This window comes from Phymastichus coffea, unplaced genomic scaffold (assembly GCF_024137745.1).
Source record: "Phymastichus coffea isolate CEN01 unplaced genomic scaffold, Cenicafe_Pcof_1.1 PCOF00014, whole genome shotgun sequence".
NCBI lineage: Eukaryota > Metazoa > Arthropoda > Insecta > Hymenoptera > Eulophidae > Phymastichus > Phymastichus coffea.
The window spans coordinates 6,094,291-6,118,416 of record NW_026706825.1 but is presented as its reverse complement, the minus strand read 5'-3'; the positions used below and the strand labels follow the sequence as shown (position 1 = coordinate 6,118,416).

At 36.9% G+C, this 24,126-nt stretch overlaps 1 protein-coding gene and 1 pseudogene across 1 annotated transcript in view; both read left to right on the top strand.

Moving 5' to 3' along the window:
* Positions 1 to 20,641, top strand: part of LOC131674647 (uncharacterized) — a 287,868-nt gene extending 267,227 nt beyond the window's left edge. The window contains exons 8-9 of the mRNA XM_058953457.1: positions 20,241 to 20,459; positions 20,538 to 20,641. The gene's annotated coding sequence lies outside the window, so the exon portion shown is untranslated. The remainder of the gene's footprint in view (positions 1 to 20,240; positions 20,460 to 20,537) is intronic.
* A 2,015-nt stretch (positions 20,642 to 22,656) lies between these two features.
* Positions 22,657 to 23,558, top strand: LOC131674619 (ribosomal L1 domain-containing protein CG13096-like; annotated as a pseudogene).
* Positions 23,559 to 24,126: the final 568 nt, after the last annotated feature.

Genomic DNA, 24,126 nt, shown 5'->3' with positions numbered 1-24,126 from the left:
CTCTTCTTCGAATCTTCTTCTTTCCCATTTTGCTCCTTCCTCCAATACTGCTTTCTCTCGCTTATGTAGTTGCTGTTACTTGTGTCTTGTGTGTGTGTGTGTGTGCATGAGTATGTTTATGTTTGCGCGTATATTTGTGTTTTGTGTGTATGTATGTGTATGTATGTGTGTGTAGATGTGTCTGCGAGTCTTGCTTCTCTGTCTTCTGTTTCCGTCTCTCCTTAGGGTCTTGTAGCTTCGTCTTCTTGCTTTTCTTTTTCTTTCTTCTCTTCATTTCTTCTTCTTTTCCATTTTATCTCCATCATCCACGCTATCTTTTCTTTACTTCCTATTATTATTTTTCCCCATTCTTCCCCTTCCTTTCTGCTTTTTTCACATTTTTCTACCATGTGCTTCCAATTTTCTTCCTCTTTCATACACACTCTGCATCTCTTATTTTCTTCTTTTTCCCAATACCTGATTATTCTCGTTTCATTACCTAACCTAAACCTTTCCCTTATTTGCAGGCCTTTTATTCTTCCCTCTCCTTGAATTTCCTTTAACCTATACCTTCTCATTTCTTCTTTCAGCTCTTTCCACTCGTTTATGTATCTTGATTTTTCTAGCTTTTCTTCTAGTTCTTTTTCATCTTTTTTCTTCAGCTCATCTCTTATTTCTTCCCAAAACTCATCCCTCATTTCATCTCCCTCTTCTCTCTCTCTGTATATTTTACTTTTTTCCAGCCTTTCCTCTCTCTCCTTCTTACCCTTTTTATCTTTTTCATTTCTTTCCCTTTTCTTTAATTCTCTCCATGCTTCTTTTTTTATTGAGCCATCTCTTTCTTCTCTTATTTTGTTTTCATACTTCATTGCTCTTTCTAATACTGTTTCTTTCATTTCTTGTCTTCCTGTTTCCCATCGTATTAGGTAACTTGGCGTGTTTCTATCTAATCCTAATACCCACTTTATGTATTTTAGTTGTAGTCTCTCTATTTCCTCATATCTCTTCCATCCCCAGATTTCTGCTCCATACATAATCACGCTTTTCGCCAGAGCATCAAACAGGTTCATCCTTAGCTCCCAGTTTTCTCTAAATAGCTTTTCTCCTGGGCCCCATAACTTTCCGAGTCCCATATTTATTTTCCCTTCTACCTTCTTTATCTGCTTTTTATTTCCGTTATTTCTGCTTATCACATATCCTAAGTAGTTGTACTCTTTCACCATCTCTATCTACTCATCTTCCCATTCGAATTCTTCTTCCTTCACCCTTCCACCTCCTCTCCTGCATTTCATCATCTTTGATTTTCCTACATTTAACTCTAATCCCCTTTCTCCCAGGTATCTTTTTAATTTTTTCAGCATTGCTTTCATTCCACTTTCACTCTTTGCCATCATCACTATATCATCTGCGTATCCTAATGTCCATATTTTCTTCCTTCCTATCACTACCCCTCCTTCCTGCACCTGCTTAATCTTCACTTCCAGGTCGGCGAAGGCAAGATTAAATAGCGTGGTGCTCAAAGAGCACCCTTGCCTTACGCCTTTGTAAGTCTCAAACTCCCCAATTATTTCTCCTCCAACTTTTACCTTACTCCCTGTTTTCTTGTATATTTCTTCTATTCTTTTCCTAATTTTTCTATTTATCCCTTTCTCTTTCATTGTTTCCCATATTTTCTTCCTCTTTATTTGATCAAAAGCGGCCTTCATGTCTGCAAAGAATACGAACAGTTTTCCTCCTTTTTCCCTTATTTCCTTCCCTATTATTGTTTTTAATATAAATATCGCGTCCATTGTTCCTCTTTTCTTCCTAAATCCCATCTGCGTATCACTTAGCGTTTCTTTAGCTTCTAGTTCTCTTTCCAGCTTTTTTCTCAGTATTTCCGCATATATTTTATATCCCGTATCCATCAGCGTTATTCCTCTATTGTTTCCTACTTCTTCTTTCCTCCCTTTCTTATATATTGGTACTATTATTCCCTTCCTCCATTCTTCCGGATATCCTTCTCCGTTCCATATTCCTTTTAAGCATTTTGTCATATCTTTTATCAAGCCTTCCGTGCCTTCCACCCAAGCTTCATTTGCTATACCATCTTCTCCTGTCGCCTTTTTCTTTTTCATTTTTCTTATTACCTCTTTTACTTCTCTTTCTTTGATTTCTTCACCTTCCTCTCCTTCGCTGTCTTCGGTTTCTTCCCCTTTACTTTCTTCCTGTTCTTTCTCTCCCAGTTGTTCCTTGAAGTGCTTTATCCATTCTTCTTTTCCTATATTTTCATCTAATCCAATTCTTTTCTTCCTATTGCCATTCACTTTATTCCAGAATTTTCTTCTCGTCTTATCTGTTCTTATTTCTTCTGCAACTCTTTTCCCTTCATCTTCTTTTGCTTTTCTTATTTCCTCTCTGTATTCTCTCTTTGCTTCTAAGTATTTGCCTCTGTCTCCTTCCCCTTTTTTTACCTTATTTAACTCTGCCATCACCCTATCCCTTTTTGCCTTACATTCTTTTCTCCACCAGCTTTTTTTTGATCCTTTTTTTTCCTTATCTTCTTTTTTACAACTGCGTTCTTCACTCTATTTTTTATATCTTTCCATTTATCTGTTCCCTCTATTGCGTCTATCCATCTCTGATACTCCCTTATACCTTCTTCACTCCAGTCGCCTATCATTCTTTCTTCCTCTTCTTTTCTTTCTTCCGCTATTTTGTCTCCCAATTCCACCTCTATTGGTAAGTGGTCCGAATTTACCCTCTCCTTTATTTAAACCTTTTTTATCGCCTCATCACCTTCCTCGTTACCTACTACATAGACTATCGTTGACATTCCCCTCGCTCCTATATATGTTATTTCTCCCTCTTCATATCCTTCTTTTCTCCCATTCGTTATCACTAAGCCCATTTCTCCTAGCCATTTTATCATTTCTTCTCCCTCTGCGTTTAACACTTTATCCGTGGCCTTAATTTCTTCTAGGTTTTCTTCTGTCTCCCATTCCCTTCCTTCGTTTCCTGTTCTTGCGTTGAAGTCTCCTCCTATAATTATTGTTTTTGCTCTGATCTCCTCTATCTCTTCACTTAGGTATTCATAGTTTTCCTTCTTCTCATGTTGCATATAGACCGATGCTATCATGTATTCCCTCCCTCCGATCTTTATTTCTCCTACTATTACCTCACTTGTCCTTTCTTTCTTCCATTCAACCTTATTCAACTCTTTTCTCTCTCTTACCGCTATTATTCCTCCCCCTATTTCTCTCCCCCTTCTTCCTTCCCTTCTTGAGTCCCTCCACTCTATGCTGTACCTTTTCAGTTGTTTCTCCACACCAGTTCTTGCCCCTTGCCTCTTCACCCAGGTTTCCGTTAGCCCTATTATGTCGAATTCCCTAACATATTCCCAGTCGTCTTCCTCCATGCTCCTCGCCCCCGCCACGTTCCAGAATAGTATTTTTACTGCCTTTCTCCCCTCTCTCGCCCTTCTCTCCTCTCTCTCTCTTTTATCCCTATTGTTTTCGAAACCCTCCCACCCCCTTTCCTACCATTTTTCCCTCTCTCTCGCTCCACCACCATTCTTCTTCCTCTGATTTCATCCCGTTATGCCACATCTTTACCTCTTTACCTTTACTTCTTATTTCTTTCGCTTTCCTTCTTACTTCCTCTCTTATCCTTCTCTGCTTCCACGTCCAGTCCTGATCTATGTATATCTTTTTCTGTGCCAGATTCCTTTTCTTCTTCATAATTCCTTCTTTTTGTTCCCATGACGCGCATCTAATTTGCCATATGTTTTTTTTTTCTTTCTCTCCGATCATCTCTCTCCGCTGTTCCTCCTATTCTTGTCAGATTCACTATCTCTCCTTTCATTTCTAGTACCTCCCTTAACCAAACCTCTGCCTCTCCCTTCTTTTCCCATCTTAACTCACCCTCTAAGTCTGTCACTATTATATTGTTTATCCTACTTTCTCTATCCATTTTTTCTCTCATATGCTCTAATTTTTCCTCGTTGCCTACTTTTGTTCCTCTTTGCTTCTTGTTTCCTCCTTCTATGCTTTCTTTTAGTTTCACGCACTCCTCTTCCAACTAGTCCATACTCTCTCCCCATTCTTTCTTTCTTCTCTCTCTCTCTCTCTTGTTCTTTCCTAACTTTTCCTATTTCCTTCTCCCACCTTTCTTCTCTTCTTTTCCCCTCTGCCTCCATTCTTTCCATTTTTCCCATTATTTCTTTAAACATTTCTGTCCATTCTTTCCTTTCCTCCTCCCATACCTCTCTTAATTCCCTTATGTCTGTCCGTATCTTTTCCATTATATCTTCTGCACCACTACTTTTTCCCACTTCTCTTATCGTGTTGTCCAATCCTTCTCCCCCCCTCCCCATCCATCTCGCTTCCCTCGCTCTCACTCTTGCATCTCTTTGCCTCTCTCATTTCTCCTCTATTATTCTCCCTCAGCCCCTCCCCGCTCTCTCTCCCCCTCACCACCTTTACTCTTTTCTTCTTTTCTTCCCCTGGGCCTTTCTTATCCAACCTTCCACCTTTATCTCTTAATTTTTCTGTTGTCACAAATCTTTCCATCCTATCCCGTACGCCTTAATTCGACTCTCTATAACTACCCGTGATCCCACCTTTATTCCCTGTCTTACCTTTTCTGTCTTTGCCTTTACTTCTTACCGCCCCTCCTCTTTGCCTGCCTTTCCCGCTTTCTGATTTTCTCTCTTAACCTCAACTTTTATTTTTTTTCTTTATTCCTTTCTCTCTGCTTTTTCCTGCTCTTCTCCAGGCCTCTCTCTCTCTCTCTCTTCTCCACTCCTCCTCCAGCTCCACGCTCTTTTCACCTCTATTTCTCTTCTCAAACACTTTTCCTAAAGAGGAAAAGTTAAAGAACTTTCTCACCAAAACTCGCGCTCACATCCAAGACACGTCCACACTCCCCTCGAATGAAATCTAACCTCCCCATTTAGGTCATTGTATTTATACGTATTTACAGGAATCTATAACTACGGATGAAATAAACAATTGTGAAATACACATGTTGTAGTTTGTTGGAGAATCTGAAATCATGTATGGTACAGAAATAATGACTTTTAATTTATACGGACACTTAGACTATGCTGAAGTATACGTAAGGTAGGACCGCTGTGGGCTAATTCGGCGTTTCCTTTTGAAAGTGCTATTGGAAAATTTTTAAATGAAATAAACGCTCCAAATGGGTCTATAAAAAAATTGCTTTAAGTGGTTTAGAAGATGTGCTTTTAAAAGTTATATTGAAAAAAATGAATGTTCATCACGAAAATCAATAGAGTACTGCAAGTCACTGTTTAGTTCTAAAATACGTCTACAAAATTGTACCCGTTTGGATAATATTATTTTAATAGGAATCGGCGTTGAAAACATGAAACTAAAAAATATGATAGAAAATGTTCTTCAGTGCAAAACTCATATTACCTGCTATGATAAATGCATTTACAAATCATCGATTTATCATACAATTAAATATACATAAGTAACAAAAACGAATGACTGTGTAATCGAGAGTACGTGCGGGAAAATTGTTGAAGTGCATTACTTCATGAAAGTAGATAATGGATGTTATGTCTGCGGTTGTCAGTGGTTAACCAGGAAAAATGATTTTAATGGAACCGATGAACCTACTCTTAAGCACATTTTGAAAGTTATAGGAAAAAAATCAAATCAAATTATTTTCAAGATAGATAATATCAAACGCAAAGTTATTGTGATAAATAACTGTTGGGATGTAGGTGTACGGGGTGACAAATAAAAAGACTTTTGGCTAAGGTTAATGTGGTTTTATTTTAAGGTTAATTTGGTCGTGTGAGCATGTGCTCTTCTCGAAGGCTGGTTCAGTAGAATAAGCTGTGACGATCGGTCGCGCGCTCTCAGTGTCCCCACTCTCACCTTCTCTAACTCGTCTAGCTTTAACAGAGAGAAAGAGGGCGCGAGCGTTGAAGTTCGCATATATTCAACACTCCCTCCCGAATACATAAGCTTGCGCTCATCACAGTCAGTGTATTTAAAAACTAATATCACGTGTCACTCGTCAATCACATCAATTTCTCATCTCGAACTCTTCTCATCCGCATGGTCTCGTCTATTTCTTATCGGAATCTGAAACTATATTTAATTTATTATATTTTATTAGTTTGAGGAGTTCATAATTTGATTTATTAATTTATTGTATAACTCAAAGGCCAAGGACTTAGTAAATATATCTGCTAATTCAGATTGTGAAACAATCCATTTTAAATTTATCAAATTTCTAGTAACGCATTCTTTAACATAGTGTACCTTTACTTCAGTCATGTGTCTTAACTTGTTACCTCCACTCGTCTCAGCATTTATTATAGCAGCTCTTTTGTCTCCTCTCACAGTCATTGGAGTCAGAGATTTTGTCAGGATTAATTTCAGAGAATTATTTAAAGCTATTAATTCTTGACACGTATCACTCATTGCTACATACTCGGCCTGACAGGTAGATAACGCAACGTATGACTGTTTGTGTGTTCTCCAGCCTACAGTGTCACCAAATAGTTTTATAACGAAACCGCTAGTCGTAATCGAACCTTTGCAGTCCGCAAAGCTCGCGTCTGCATACCCTTCTAACTTGTCTCCTTTTGCTTCGAATATCATACATTGATCTCTCGTTCCCTCCAAGTATCTAAAGATTCTTTTCACCATCTCATAATCTGTCTCTGTGGGATTTATTTGATGTCTGCTACAGACATTTATAGCATATGCAATGTCTGGTCTTGTCGAATTTGCGAGGTACAGCAGACTACCTATCATTTCTCAGTAAGGTACATTTTCAGAAGTCTTTGTGTCTAGTAACTTTTTCTCGTCGCAGTCCTCTTCTCTTAGTTTTCTCTTTCTATTGCTGACTTGATTAGTTATCATGGGAGTTTCTACTGGGTGCATGTCTTGAAAGCCGAATCTTTTTAACATGTTGTCTATATACTCTGGTTAATTTAAACGCATATTTCTGGTTTTATAATTTCGTTTTATGTTTATTCCTAAAAACTTCTTCGGTTCACCAAGATCTATCATTTTGAACTCGCCTTTTAATTTGTCTTTGAGCTCATTGAGCTTCTTACTATTGTTGCTTGCTGCCAAGATATCGTCTACGTACACTAATGCTATTAGAAACTCGTCTCTTTCTCTCCAGGTAAACAGGCAAGGTTCTAAATCACTCGATTTCAGACCTATGCCCTTGACAGCTTTTGTTAATCTTTCATTCCATTTCTTTGGACTGACTCTCAGTTCATATAAGGCTCTCTCTAGTTTACACACATACTTTGATTTCTCCTTTGCATCCCATTGCATACCTTCCGGTATTTCCATATATACGAGGTGTGTTCAAAAAGTAAGGTGACTTTTCAAATTTCACGGGCAACGTACTTTCGATTATCGATTTTTTTGTTTTGTTATGTTGGTACACTCTTCCCGAACATCTGTACCGAGTTTCAAGTGTATAGAATTTTTTGTTTGGTTGTGAGAGGCGTAAAGGTTATAAGTGTTTTGCGTGCTCGGCGGTTTCTTGCTATCGAAAAATATGGATCAAAGGATTTGCATCAAATTTTGTGTAAAAAATAAAATAAAGTGTTCCGAAACACTTGAAATGTTGACGGTGGCATACAGTGAAACTTTTCTGAGTAAAAAAAATGTTTACAAGTGGTACAAACTCTTCCAAGATGGCTGGGAAGATGCCAATAACGAGCCTCGCTCTGGACGCCCAAGCACGTCAACAACTGATGAAAACATTCAAGCAGTGAAGAAAATTGTTCTGGAAAATCATCGAATCACTGTCAGAGAAGTTGCTGAGAATGTTGGTATATCGCTTGGCTCGTGCCATGAAATTTTTTCTAACGTTTTGTGAATCGTCGCGGAACGACTAAGCTATCATGCCTTAGGTGGCATGACGCCTTTATCCTTTTCTGAACCTTTTGATTTTTACACACTTGCTATTAATGATTGAAGTGAAGGGAGGTGGTGAAATTATTTAAACTTGCTTAATGGGAAAAAGCCTTTGGCATAAAAAACCCATGATTTATTGCAATATTAACAACACTGAACTGACACAAAGAGTAAATTACGCATAAAAATGAAGCTTCCGCACTTGAAAAAATAACAAAGGAAAGAAAGAAAGAAAGAGTACGAATGTCGCAAATGATGTCGCGTGCTCACACACACACACACACTGCACACTGAAGAATGATATGTTGCGGTCGAGAGAAATCTCAGACACGCAACTTTGATTTGAAGGTGTACTCAATACACCTAAAATGAATTAAATGTTTGATTAGCGCATCAAACACCGAACGGCTAATGAGTATGAAGCCACGTGGTGACTTATTGATTTAAGCTTAACTGAGTTATTGATTTAAAATTAACTATTAAAACTAACACTGATTAAAGGTGCGCAATACGTTGTTTTGCGTCTTAACTATTCTGATCAAGGGCGCGAAGGCAACACTATGAACTTGCTTTAGAAAAACTAACCGCTTACTGAGCACGTGTTCGCGAGCTGGAAGCCGGAACAGTGCCCTCTCTCTCGCTACACTGCCTGGCAACCGCGCGGCGAGCAGCAATTAGCCGCGTCCGGCATGTGCTGCCGCCACGAGGCGCCGCAATCACTCTCATACACTCATACAAATAAAATATTGACGTGTGACGACGGAACATTTTGGGCATGGGACGTGTGTCAGCAAAGTTTGTTCCGAAATTGCTAAATTTTGACCAAAAGAACCGTCGCATGAGCATCGCTTAAGAACTGTTGAATGACGTCAACGACGACCCAGATTTACTCAAAAGGGTCATAACTGACGAATCATGGGTATATGGTTATGATATCGAAACCAAAGTCCAATCGTCCCAATGGAAGAGCCCAGATGAGCCAAGACTGAAAAAAGCACGCCAAGTTCGATCAAATATCAAAGTTTTGCTCACTGTTTTCTTCGATTACCATGGCGTGGTGCATCAGGAGTTCTTACCATATGGAAGTACGGTCAATAAACAGTATTATCTTGAAGTTATGCGCCGTTTGCGAGAAGCAATACGAAGAAAACGCCCAGAATTGTGGAAAAACAATTCATGGCTTTTGCATCACGATAATGCCCGTGCTCACTCATCTTTGCTTGTGAGAGATTTTTTGGCCAAAAACAACACCACAATCATGCCTCAGCCACCATATTCACCGGATTTGGCCCCATGTGACTTTGACTTTTTCTTGTTTCTAAAACTAAAGAGACCTATGAAAGGACGGAGATTTGCAACGATTGAAGAGATAAAGATTGCATCGCTGGAAGAGCTCAAGGCTATACCGAAAAGTGTTTATGAGAAGTGCTTTGAGGATTGGAAAAACCGTTGGCATAAGTATATTGTATCTGAGAGGGATTACTTTGAAGGGGACAACATAAATATTGATAAATAAATAAATATTTTTTCTTAAAAATACAAAGTCACCTTACTTTTTGAACATACCTCGTACTTCCTCATCTAAAATTCCATTCAAAAACGCCGTTTTCACGTCTAATTGGCATACTATTAGATCATATTTATTTGTGATTGCTAATACTGCACTCACCAGTGTCAGTCTTGATACAGGAGCATAAGTCTCCCTGAGATCATATTGGTTTGTATCTTTAAATCCTCTTGTCACAAGTCTTGCTTTATGTTTAATGCTCCCATCACTTTCCTATTTCTTCTTAAACACCCATTTTGAGTCTATTATATTTGGTCTTTTGCCTTCCTGTGATCTCACAGATCTAGGCACTATTTTCCATAATTTATTTTTCCTCATCGCTTCTAATTCATTATTTATGCCCTTTTGTCACTCATTTCTTTCTGTCGTTGCCATGGCTTCTCTATATGTAGTTGGATCTTGATTGATTTTTGTCAATAGGGCTGTGAAGGCAGTTTCCATTTGTATCTCACTTAAAGTTTTATTTTTGTCTTGTTCACAACTCGAAAGTTTTATTATAGAATCTTTCTTCACGTCGCTGAAATTTGCAAAGTTAACTTCGATTATAGCCTTTTCAACTTTCTCTCCCTTGTCTGTCTCATCACTCACTTCTCTGAACTTTCTTGGTCTACCTCTTTTTCTCTTCACTTCTTCCTCCGTTTCTAAGTTGTTACATTTTCCTTTAGTAGTCTCATCTTCAAATTCAGTAAACCACGTCTCTTTATTAATTTCGTTATGATCCAGTAACCAGTCTTATATACTATCCTTATTATATTTGTCTCCGTAGACTAACTTTTCGTTAAATCTCGCATGTCTGCTCTCGTAGAGTTTTCCTTCCTCTGGTTTCAAGAATACATAGCCCGTCTCCTTGTATCCTACTAGTATCACTCTTCGACCTATCAGTCCCAACTTAGGGCCTGTATTTCTTTGAATCTTTATGTACGCTAAGCATCCAAATCTCTTCAACTAACTAAAATCTATTCTAAATTTTAGTTCCAATTTACTCAGTGGGGGTAGCATTTCATTTGATCTGTGAGGTGTTCTATTGTATGTATAGGTTGCTACAAACAGTGCTAAATCCCACATGTTCTCTGGCAGCTTCGCGTCAAACATATAGTTTCTAACCTTTTTCTGTAGTGTTTGATTAAACCTTTCTGATACGTCATTATGTTGAGGTGTGTCTGGGCATACTAATTGATATTCTGCTCCCAATTTTGTCATTACCTCTTTCGTATAACCACCTACAAATTCGGTTCCTTGATCGGTTCTAAGATAGCAAACTTTCGCGTCTAATAAATTTCTAACACTCTTCACAAATTCTTCAAAGCATGTTCCTGACTCGTCTTTAGTTTTCATTGGAAATGCTAGTGCTAGTCGCGAAAAATCGTCAATAAACACAGATATATATCTATATCTTTTAGGATAAGATGGCGGGGAAATGGGTCCCATTGTATCCGCGTGAACAACCTCTAAAGGTTGAGTCGCTCTTTGTCTCGTCATTTTAAATGGTACAGTCGAACCTAACGCACTGCCTGCTCTCGGGAGTAGCCGACCCGTGCACTGCACGCCGCGCGTCAGCCAATCAGAGCGTTGGACCAGGTGTGCGTATACTCCCGCTGGTGAGCGGAGATCTGAGGGGCCCGAATAAATTTGACACCGGAAAATATTATACGCGCTATACTTTCTAGAGAAAAACAGTAAATTTGATGGTTAAAAATGTATTCCTTACTAAATAAAAGTAAATATTAATGCATATTTTCCACGTGGCTTGGGTAATTAAAAAAATGCTTCTTTGATGAAAATAAATAATGTTTTTTGAGTATTGCTTTTTCGTGGTATTTAAATTTTAATGAAATATTAAGGTTAAAAATGTTTCTCATTGACAAATAAATATTTCAATAATGCTTATTATTCAATCCCGGAAGTGTTTATTTTTCAATGAAATTACATATAGAGAAAAATAGGAAACTTGTATTTTTCCAAACCTAAATTCTAAAAGTTGTTTATAAATATTACATGTTTACAGTGCACAATTTTGAAAAAATTGAGTTTTCAATTTCTAAAAAATATTTAATAGATCAAAAATTATTAACAGTTAAATTTGCAAAAAAAGTTAATTTTTCAATTATTAACTTTTTAAAAATGTATTTTAAAAATAAACTACAAGAGACGTTTTCATCTTAAAATGACCCAAATTATCTATAAAAAATTATTTTATTGAAAAAGAATTATTTGTACACGATTATTTAAACAACTAAGTTTTAAACAAAGCCTAGGGGTTTGTCGTAAAAATTATTAGTACCATTGGATTCAGCAGGTAAAAATACATAAGATTACATGGTTTTTACTTTCTGCCGTCTTAGAGTATACGGGATGATACCCGGTTCCCGGATTAGCAGTATACGGCAGTGTCTGCCGCGCAGTGCTTAGGGAGAGAGAGCGCGCAGTGTACGGGAAAAGGCAGTGCGGTAGGAGGTAGTGCGTCAGGTTCGACTGTAATTTATTGAATTTTGCTATCATACAAATTTCGCAGTCCAATATTCTTTCGTCAATAGTTACATTTCTCAACTCATCAATATGCTGGTATCGTTTCTGTATATCCTTTAGGTATTGAACAGATGCATGACCCAATCTGGCGTGCCATAGCATCGCTTTATCTCTGTAGCATGAATTTAAATCTGCGTTCGTTTTATCAATATTCTTTTCCACTTCTATCTCATCTATCTCACAGTATTCTAATTGTTGTATTTGTCTGTCCCAGACTGAACTGTTAATTTTGGAGGAGGCTTCGTTGACATCTTTAGTCACTAGGGTTTCATTCTCTTTCTGGGTCTCTTCTCCTTGATTTTTTACCTCGACTTTTTGTTTATTGTTTTTCTGTATTCTTTTAGTCACGCTTCTTGTTACATGAATGGGTAGGCCCCCCTTTTCGTTCCTATTAGTTAACAAGTATGCCACTATTTGTTTGTTATATTTCCTTGAGTTGTACTCGTCTATCTCATCGTTGTTTGTTTCCAACTCTATTAACCAGTATGGTTTTTGATAAATTCCCGACAGAAATGTTTTATTTGAAATTGGATCATAAATATTTACTACTTCTTGTCTAAATAGATACTAAGCCCTTGGTCAGCGAACTTGCGAAGTGAGAGTCGATTTTCTGAAAGTAATTCTGCATAGATCACATTTTCTAGCTTTATTTTATCATCGTCACGTCCAATTGATTCTATTTAGCCTACTCCCTCCGTTCTCAAATTCGCTTCCTCATTTTTATTTACGCATCTTATTATATTACATTTGTTTTCATCTAAGGTTTTGAAAATTAATTTAGAGTTAGTTAAGTGTTCGGTTGCAGCTGAGTTAACAATAAATTTGACTAAATAATCAGTGTTAGTTTCACTAAGTTCTACATTATTTAATGTGGCAGAGGTCATACAGTTAGCCGAAAGATACTGACCTGTATTGTTGGTTTATTGCTTGGGGTTGGATTGATTGTTGTTGTTTTGATTCTGGTATCCACCTCTTCCTCGTCCTCTTCGCCTACCTCTTCTCCCTCCTCTATAGTTATTATAGCCGCCTCTATCTCTGCCAGAGTTCGACTGTTTACTCATCTTGTAGTCTCCTTCACATCCATCATCGTAGTCGTTTTTGCGTTTATAGCCCCTATTACCGTGACCTCTGCCTCTATTATTATGTGAGTTACCGTACCTCTCATCACTTCCTCGTCTCTAACTGCCTCGTCCTTGGTAATCACTGTTGCCACCACTTCTGCCTTGAGTATTGCCCTTCGGACAGTTTTTGGCTTTATGTGTGGTAAATTGCCCACAGCTGTAGCATTTTTTTAGACCATCAGGTCCTTGGAACATGGGGTCTCTGTTGTGTGGACAATTGTAGTGTAACGTCGGGGTCACTCTCAGGTACGCTTGGAGTAAGCGTAAACTCAGGGTTGCTCTGATTTGGATATCGTGTAATACATAAGCCGGGACGAGCAATATTGTTGCGTTGAGAAAACTGTATGCTAACGCGGAATGTAATAACCAAATGTTATTACGAACACACCAGACTCACGCTTAATGTGTTCTTAAGGGACTTTAATGGAAATTCACCAGACTCACGCTTAATGAATTTCCAAAAGAAAGGCGGATTACTTAAAGAAAGAAAAGGATAGCCAGGTTTAAGATTTTACTTACTTTTATTTTATCAATTTAGTTATTATTAAAGTTGCGTTCTCTCTCTGCTCTTTGGCCTCTTTCTCTCTCTATATGCTCTGAATATACTTGGGTGATTTTTCTTCTTTGATGCTTCCTCCGGGACTCACTCACTGGTAAATACTTCTTATTAGGGACTTTCCTGGTGCTCACTCCGCACTTACTCTAACTTCCTCTAACTTACTCTCCAGCCTTGTACAGAGCTTTTTATAAGCCGTGGGTGGTTGGGTGGAAATCCCTTTCCTCAGGCCCATGAAGCGATAACGGCCAAATTTTGTATTGGTGGGAAATTTTCTAATCATATCCAGAATTTCTTTATTGGTCTGTGGGCGTGAATTTTCAGAGAGAGAAAGGGCGGTCCCTTTTTAACTTGGGCCCTTTTCTCCAGAGATGGCTCTCGGAGTGCCACTTTTAAGAGCAAGAGTAACGCTATAGCTTATAATTACTTATACATAATTGTACTAAACTTAATTAATTATGACGATACATAGTGACTATTATAAACATTCAGAAAAATTCAAACCTTTTACGATTTATTATAAAATACATTATTGTTCTATTTATTGGTTATTCGGTGACAAAAAGATGCGCATTATAATGGCTTACAAAATTGATGAAAATTTATTTAATATTACGGATATTTTCTTAAAAATCGGTGGGAAAAAAAGGATAGATTGCATTTTTATGGTCCCCTTCCATTATCAGCGTGATAACACTTCACGATGTATACGCGATGATCGTAGGCCCCTGTCAACACATGAGTGTGGGACAAAGCAGGATAGAGCGTTGATTGTAATCTTGAGTACGCAGGCTCGGGCCACTATCAAAGTTTATATTTCGAATGCGTTTTCATCGTGAGAAATCAGGAAGGTTCCCACTCCGTTCGTCATATTTAATAATTAAATAAAAAAAACTAAGTTACGGCTAGCCGTCACAGTAGCTGTTGTGCCCATTATCATGGCACACAAAGCAGCGTACGATTTTCCCATCTCTGTCGCGTTGCAGGTTAACCGCCATGGCTCCTGTACTTGTTCCAGCTGCGTGTCTCGGAGGACCTCCTCTATCGGCTTCCGCCTGCATTATATACCATTTTAATTCCTCACACGTCATTTTCTTTCCCGTCGTTTTCTTTTTCATGAAATTTGCGGTTCTTATCTCATCTAAGCCCGTCAAGATTGCATTATAAAACACGTCTCTTTTCTCGTCTTTACTAAGCTCCGGAGCCTCCGGAATATGGCTATATTGTCTTACTAGATCCTCAAAGCGTTCCCATAGCGCGGACGCTGAGTCTTTAGTTATGTCGTATTTTAAGGTATATAATTTTCTCTTAATTGACGCTATTGTTGAATTGTATTCACATCTCTTTATTTCCTCTATGTCTTTCAAGATTTCAACTGGGTCTTGCGAACTCGCTACTCTTTCGTGGTAGATTTGATCCAAGTGGTTTATTAAAATGTCTCTGACTTAAAATTTATTTTTTTCCCTCGTCTTCATCATTTGCGTGATTATTTTTAACTTTCTCGTCTATGATACAAAGTAAATCCTTGGACCTTAGCTCCGACGAAAAGTAGTCCATGAAATGTTCAAACTTCAATTTGTTTGTTAATTTGTAATCGCGTCTCGTGTTATTGTCTCTGTTAGACACTTCTACTCTAATTGACTCATTGAATGATCTCGAATTCCCTTCATTTATTTTACTTACCCCTAGTTCAATCAACGCGTCTTTAACTGCTGAAACTACGTCACAAGTGTCACGTTGTGAACTGCTATATACGTCGCCAAAGGTCGGATCGAGATTCTTTTCACTCTCATCAGATTTATTATCCGCATCTTTTTCATACTCATCATAACAGTAACTTTTATCGTGGCTTACCTCTCTTCTCTCGCATTCTTTCCATGTCTCATCTTTTAAGGCGTAGATGCGGGCAGCATGCTTGTCCAGTCTCGTCTTTATTTCGCTTAATTTATTGTCCATACGGACATTCATGTTGAGGTAGCCTTTTTGAATCTGATTGGCAACCTCAACTTTAATGGAGGCCAAAGCTTGGGCCAGCTCTGCCTTCATAGCGTCTATAAATGCTTTCACGTCTAACCCTTCGCTTTGTATTGCCGCATCCATTCTCTCTTCGTATTTCTTGGCCTCATCTCTTATTTGTTGTTGATCGGGTGCTATAATATTCAAAGTTTTGGGTAATTTATTGAGTCTATTCAAATTTATGTGACATTTTATGTTTTGTTTTATTATTGGTTTTATACCTTCGCTTTTCTCATCAACAGCACTCGTCTCCTCATCTCTTTTCTCATCGATCTCATCTCTCTTCTCTTCGAGGTCGCTTCTCCGCTCGTCATCAGGTTCCCTTCTCTTCTCTTCAAACTCATCACCGCTCTCGTCATCTCGTTTATCTCTCTTCTCATCCTCGTCTTTTCTCTCTTCACTTGCATCCTTTTCATTGGTGCGTTCGGACTCCGACTTGCTCAAAACACCCTCAAGATCAACAACAAGTTTTCTTCCTTGTTCTTCTTCTTGTTCGATCAGCCTCTCAAGGAGTTGGTGTTCCTCCGAGGAAAGTTCTGATACGTCTGTATAAATCAAATTTTATTAGTGGAGTCTAGTATAATATTCTTTCATTTAGTTAACCGAACATCAAGTTATCAAAATAAAAGAATGAACAAATACTTGAAGTCCGTACACATCAAGTGTTTCAAGTAGATGCTCTTGATGTCGTGCAAATCTAGCGCACTGCTACTACATTCTCTCGGCATCAATTTTATTGTAAAGTGTGTTCCGCGCTGCGCAGTTTTTTTTAATTAATTTAATATATGAACGGAACACATTGCCACGAAATTTTTATTTCTTTTATAATTAATGAAGCTTTATATAATGTTTTTATAAGTATGTTTTCGTAAGTATATACCTCGTTTATTTACATCAAAATCTGGGGTGATGAAATAGAACGTGTTGATGTCTCCTCTTATTGTAACATTTTTCACTCCCCTCTCTTTCCATCCAAAGTCAATAGCTGCTGTGCGGATCACCGCCAGCAGTGTGAGCTCATCTATTAGAATCGAATGATTATTTTATAAATGCACGTCACTAAATTTTTATTTATTATCATCTTTGCGTTTTAATTTATTTATTGAATTATTTTAATTCTATGCACGCGTCTCATTTTGATTTGAAGTAAATAGTTAAGAGATCGTGTGTTAACACGCGCACATTATTAGCGACGTCTCGCTTGTGCGTTTTCTTTCTTTCGCACTTCGCACATTCACTCATTTTCTTTCTCTCTCTATCTCTTTCTCAACACACGCGCACTCTCTTTCTCTCTCTCTCTTTCGTGTGTGCTCGGCTGTCTTCGTGCGCCGCCATGTTTGCGCGCGCTCAGCCCGCGTGTTCGTGCCTGTCGTGCCGGCCTGCGTTTTAATTCTCGGAACTCACGTCTTTGCTTTTCTTCGTGATTCCGCTTTCACGTCTCTTCGCGTCTCACTACTTTAATGCGCGTTTTCATTCCTTCACCTACCGTTTCTTTGTTCGTGCCTTTCGCATTGCAGGGCCAGTGAAGCAGCCATCGTCGCTTGATGCTGCCCCGCCTCACGTCTTCGAACTTCCTCGTCTCGTTGTTGCCCTTCTCTGCCTCGTCGCCTTCCTCTCTTTTCCTTCTTCTCGTCTCACACACTTCTATCAGATCAACTCACTTCACTCACAGTTTTATCACTCGCGATAAAGTACGCTGAGATTTCGCGCAGTGGAAGCGTGCTGGCGCCCGTAACCTGTTGGGACGTAGGTGTACGGGGTGGCAAATAAAAAGACTTTTGGCTAAGGTTAATGTGGTTTTATTTTAAGGTTAATTTGTTCATGAGAGCATGTACTCTTCTCGAAGGCTGGTTCAATAGAATAAGCTGCGACGAATAATTTAACTACTCCATAGTCAACAAATTAATCAATTATTTATCATCTAAGTCAATCACGTATCAACTAGTCACACGTAATTACACAGCACGAAAGCTATATAATTTCTGTAAAGGTCAATAGATAAATGATAAAAAACATTAAACTACAAGTTAATTTTAAAACAGAATTTAAACAACATTCCCGTATATGTAAGGTTAAATGCAATATTGTACAATATAAAATTAAAGATCTACAATCTAACTTCTAAACGCATATTGTAAAAGCATTGTACAATCTCTATTCTACTAATTTAATCAGGGTTATACAATACTCTATGATTTTAAAGAAATGGATTCTTGGTTAATGAGAAAACTCGTTTTGGTAATGTACAAATTAAAACATGAACCTCAATATAAAGGGCGCTACGTGAGTTCGTACACCGATAGAATCATCCATTTTTAAATTAATTTATTTACTTAAACAATTCCATTTTTTGTTTAAGAGGTATTTGGAATGTTCTCTGTCAATTCTTATTTTATGCTAATTCCATCCATAACGCATCCTCTTGCTCGATTTTTATTAGATCTGTTATGATGTTGTTAAAATAATTTTTTAGTATAATAATAATCCGTTTTTCAACAAAAGGCGAAAGTAGCAATGTTTCCCGCTGGTGGGTTTACTCCTAAAGGAAAAATGTTCTATTCTATTCTATATGTGGTTAATGGCGCCAAAGGTCTGTACGGCCATAATAAAAATTTTCTCGCGAGGGTAGTAATTACCAGAGATACAAATTTATGTGTGTCCTTTTGCATATAGTATTTTATTTACTCTCAAATATGGCCACTTTTTGCAAAAAGCTGATCTAACATGTTTTTTACCTTTTCGCCTTAAGTTGACGTAGAAGAATGCATATACGCACTGCAAAAAAATCAGTAGATGTACATAAATTTATGCTTGTGGAAACATTTTAGTTTCATTTTCACAATTTAAAACAGCAAATTTCGATGAAATATACAATAAAACATTTACGTAATAAAAAAATATGTTCTTAGTTCTATAATCTAAAAAAATTATTAAAGCATCAGCATAGCTTTTTTTCCACTTTTTTCAACCGAGCGGGCACTCAACTTCGACAGAATTAAAAGAGACAGAGATCAGTTTAACATTTTTACAGTAGCATCGTAATTATATTCCCACTACTTCGTAGAAGTTTTTCGTTTTGATGCAATCTCTTATTTTATAAATGATTTAATGTTTGATGTTGGGTGTATTTCGTTTTGTCTCGAGAGTCGCGAGACGTATCAGAAAGTCCCAAAAGGAAAAACACAAACTAATATTAGAACAACTTTCAATAAAATTTAAAACTATCATCAGTAAAAATTATCGTTGTAAAATGTCACTAACTCTGTACAATATAAACTAACTATAATTTAAATTACTGCACACACTATATTTTAGCGCTTATAGACCCGGGTAACTCGACTAAACTTACACATTACTCTCGATACTTTATAACTCATCCGCACGTTATCATTATATTTGCTAAAGTTAAATTATTGTTAATTCTGCTGAAATCTGTTTCAAATTTTAATTTTGTAATGCTTTTACATTGTAACGGGGTTCTTGTTACCCCGTTAAGGGTGATGCTAAGTGGCTACTCGGCTTGCGGGTAACTCGTTATGGGGAACATGCGGGACTCAGCCCAGCGGCTCAGTTATGCCCCTCGAAGGCACCCTTGCCTTCGGCCCGCGGAGAGCGTCGTAGGTCAGGTAGCACCGGACGGTGCAAGTCGGCGTGCGCGTGATACGGGAGGGAGGAAGTGCCGAGAGGAAAGACACAGCGGTTAGCAGAAAGAGTATTTATTAAGACGAAGATAACAAAGGAAGCATACAAATAGCATTCGCAGTGAGAGAGGCAAGCGAGAAGCAAGCGAGAGAGAGAGTCTTAAGATCGAACGGGCACTTACATGACAAGTTCGCAGTGGCCTCGGCTTTAGACTTGACACGCGCAGGTGTTCGGCCACGAGGCAGCTCTCTCGGGTTGACCGGCTAAGATCTGCAAGCACGCACCCGCGCACGCACGCACGCATGCACGCACCCTGCTCCCTTCGTCTTTATCGGCAAGAAAACCTGAGCTGCGTAGCACAAAGCACTTCTTCCTCGCGCTGATCGCCGAACTTGTTGGCTTTCGCGAAGGCGGGCAGCCGACTCTGTCTCGCACGCGGACGTGGTCCCCCTCTCTCGCGCTAGCTATTCGGCAGCGGCGCGTCTCAGCCAATTAGGCAACGTGCGCGACACTCGGGCGTCCACGCTTACACGCGTACACGCGGATCTCTCTCTCACTCTCTCTACTCGGTGCTCCCTGACTTACCTCGTGCCGCATCCACAGCTACGGCAAGGCAAAAATACATAAAGAAAAGAATACATGGGTTATCAACAGATAATGATTAACTTAAGGGGAGAGAGAGACATAACGAGCCTCGGCTCGTTATAACATCAGTTTTCCGTTTTTTTAAATCGGAACGTTCAGAAATGTCTTGCGAGTATCGAGACAAAACGGAATACACCCGTTAACTACAAATGCTATTGACCTTTATTTGTTCAGACAGAAGTTGTCTCAAGGAACCTACGGATTCAGAATGCACCTGATAATTTTGTATACAATACAGCGATGACTTAAATTACTTAAAAATAATACTTTTTTAATTATTTCAGTACCAAAATATACAGCATACAGATCCTCATTCTAATGAGACCTTACGTATAGAAAATAATGAAGATGTACAAAAAACAAAAAATGTTTTAGAATTAAAAATGTCTTCTGATAGATTAAGAAAAATGAAAAAAATAAAAAGTCTTCCGATTCTAAAAGTAAAGGAGAAAGTAAAAAAAGAAAGCAGAAATCCGTAAATAATGATGTTCCAAAGAAGAAAAGTAAGTACAGAAAATTGCAAATATAGATATCTTTGGCTTAGAGGAATAACGACTTAAATTCATTTTTCCAATTTACAGTGAAATTTATGTGTTCCGTCGATCTTGGAATTATCGTAGCACGTGGAGATCGTCTAGCGGAAGCTTTTACGATACATTTCATTATCTACAAGCTTTAAATGTCGATAATAGAATTCGTTGTTCACTTTCAAAGTATATACTTTAATTTCAATTAATGTCTTATTATTGGTTAAGTGTAGTCTGTAAAATATCCATTTTTTAGTAGTAGTTATAATATCTTCTTGATATAAGAAAGTCATGACTGAAAGCATCCATCAAATATTAATCATTTTAATCGATCTCGATTTTAATGAGCAAGTGGCTAACGTCGTTATGCCTCAGTGCCACCAGTATAAATTCGTTCCAAGTCGACACTGCTATTTCAATTTCAGGAGCTAACACTACGATTTCAAACGTTTGTGATAATATTTCACTAAAAATTTATATTGCTACGTCAGCTGAAGATGAGACAACTATTTCACAACAGGTTCATACTGCTACTTCAGCACATGTTGAAATTACTATTTTACCATACGTTGAAGCTGCTACGTCAATAAAAATTGACACTACCATTTCACCACTAGTTTACATTGCTACGTCACCACAAGTTGACACTACTATTGCACCACAAGTTCATGTTGCTACATCAGCAAAAGTTGATAATAGTATCACTTCTCCTGAAAATAGTATAAATGTATTAAAGAAGAATCATTCAACGAATTTAAGTATTTAAAAAATTAAGAGAATGCTTAACGGGATAGCGTACTAATACTATACTTTCCTTAATTTTCAAAAGAGGATGTCCACAAGGTTTAAATAGATATAATTTCAATGCAAATTACATAAATTTAAAGGTTCATCCTTGTTGTTTCCTGCTTTTCCCAAAATAATTTTTATATAATAATAAAAGCTCTTGATCGAAAGTAGACTATAAAATATGATTTATACGTTTATTAAGGTTTTCAAATGCATCGACACCCTCCTTAGCGAGACAATTAATGTTTGTATATAGGTATGTATAATTATATATTAAATTTTTTTTATTCATTTGCAGATAATAGAAACTGAAAGGAACATCCAACATGATCGCGGATTATCTGACAAACAGAACGTGTCAACTTTAAACAACTTTACTACTATTATTGATAATTCTATCAATATTCCTAAAGATTGTTATAAAGAAAATAAAAAATTTCAAACGGAACCGAAAAAAAAACCGATCGGAAATCATGTAAAACTGTGGGAAATTTAAAAGATCAAAAACATAAAATAAAAGATAAAAAAACGACAAAAATGAATTAAAGACATTGAAAAACAAATTAAAAGTAGCAGAATCTAATTTGGCAGAAGCTTTACAAACCATTGAATCATATCGAAATATATCTATAACAAAACAAAAAGAGTTACAGAAGTGGCAGGATCTTAATGCTCAGTTGCAAACTAAAATATATGAAAAGGTAGATGAATATGGTAAATATTTCACATTTTATATAATTGTTGCTCCACTATCTTATATGATTTATAAAAGAATAATTTATTTTACAATTAATAGCTAGTCGAGATATTAATCCGTTTGAACAGATTGCCAAAGGAGATGCTGATGTAGGGTACCTACGAAAGAGTGGTAATATGGTAGGTTCATGTTTTCCTTTTTCAATATATAGACTAGCTTAATAAGTAATTGTTATAGCCTTCATTATATGATAGGAATGTAGCGGAGCAATTTAGACATTTGCTATGTGAATGGAGACATATTCCACCTAGACACTACATCGATTTCTGAGTCCTTTTTTTGCATGAATTTCCGCGTCAGTTTTATGGCTAGATTTTATGCGCAGAAAATCTACTCAAACAATCGCGAAAAATTACACTTTACCGTTGAATATTACGTAATTAAAAAATGCTATAATGAAAGTAAATTTTTCTATACATCATTACATCGTATTTTCTTTCAACTATCTATTTCACACAGTAAAATATGTTATTCCAACTTAATCAAATGAAATCTTATATTCACTTTGCTTTAAAAATGTTATCATTTTATTGTAAAAGATATTTTAATAATTTGTTTTACATACTTTCTTTTATTGTTAGATACATTGTGGAAATAGCGTTTATATATCAAAAACTGACTATGATAATGCCAAGAACAAACTGTATACATACAGTAAAAAAAACAAAAAAGGCGCAGAATATTCTGGATTTGTACGCCATATAGCTGAAACTATCTTTGGCACTGAAACTTTGAAAAGCAGTTCGGTTACTGGCAAACAATCTGGAAGGACTAAAGCTCCGGCAAAGCCAAAACTTGATCCCAAGTTGTTAGGAGCTGTTATAGGTAAATATCAAGTAAAATAAAATAAAAATTAACCTTTAGAAGTTCAGATTGATACATATTTATGTGGATCCTTCATGAATTTTGTATTATTCTCATGAAATTGGAGAACATATATCAATGTTAATACAAATTACCCTAAGTAAATTTCGCAATTCGACTATTTTTTTTTTTAATCTACATCCCTTATATTTTTTATTAATGATTTCAAAAATGTCTGTGTGTGGTGACTGTGCGCGCGTGTGTAATTATATACGTATTATATATTTATATTCTCTAACGTGTGATATATTATTGACCAACATTTATATACATTATATAATATATTGAACATAACATATATTACAGGTATTTTTAAATATTATTTGGCAATTGAAGTCAAATTGGATCCAGTAAGAGTCGCGCAAGAAGCTAAAGCTACAGGCGAGCATATCGCTAGTAAAATAGCCGATATGAATCGCAAAAGTAAAAAGAAAATTTGCGATCCAGAAGGAGCAAGCGATAATGTACTTGAGGAGGTAGAGGCACAAGTAACTGTCAATTTGGAGAGTATAAATCAACCAAAATCAAGTTCAAAAAATGAGGAAGGTGAAGGCAGCGATGCTGATGATGATGAAAGCGACAATGATGATGATTATGATGGGGAAAACGGCAGTGATGATGAGGAGAATAGTGAAGACGAAATTGAATCGAATCATGATGAATAAAACTTAAGTATTATTTGTATTTACATAAGTAAGTTATGTACGTTTTCAAATTTTATTATATTATTTTATGACAATAAGGATATTTTATTTATAAATATAGAATAAATCATCACTCTTTACATTTTACATTTTTTTCCTTCCTTATTTCACAACTAATTACGAAAAATGATTAATTTGTAATTAACGAATACTTCTATACTAATGAGTAAAAATGTAGGTAAGTTCATCATAAAACACCAATTCTACACGTTTCTTAACGTCCATCAGAAGTTTCTGTAAAATCAAACTTCCTCTAATGAAACAATATCACGCATATAATCATTTTGTCCATTGCGTAGAAAATAGGAGAAATCGCTGATCCTCCCGAAAAATATTAAACATTTAATGTTTTATTCTGATAAAAACTGGAATAATTGATAATTTGCTTTTCCGGAAAAGGGCAATATTACTCATAATCGTCAATCGGAACTATCTCACTCCTTCTCATGGAACAAAATCATGTATATACTCATTATTTCCATTTCGTAAAAAATCAGAAAACTCACTGATTCCCAAAAAAATTGAGCAA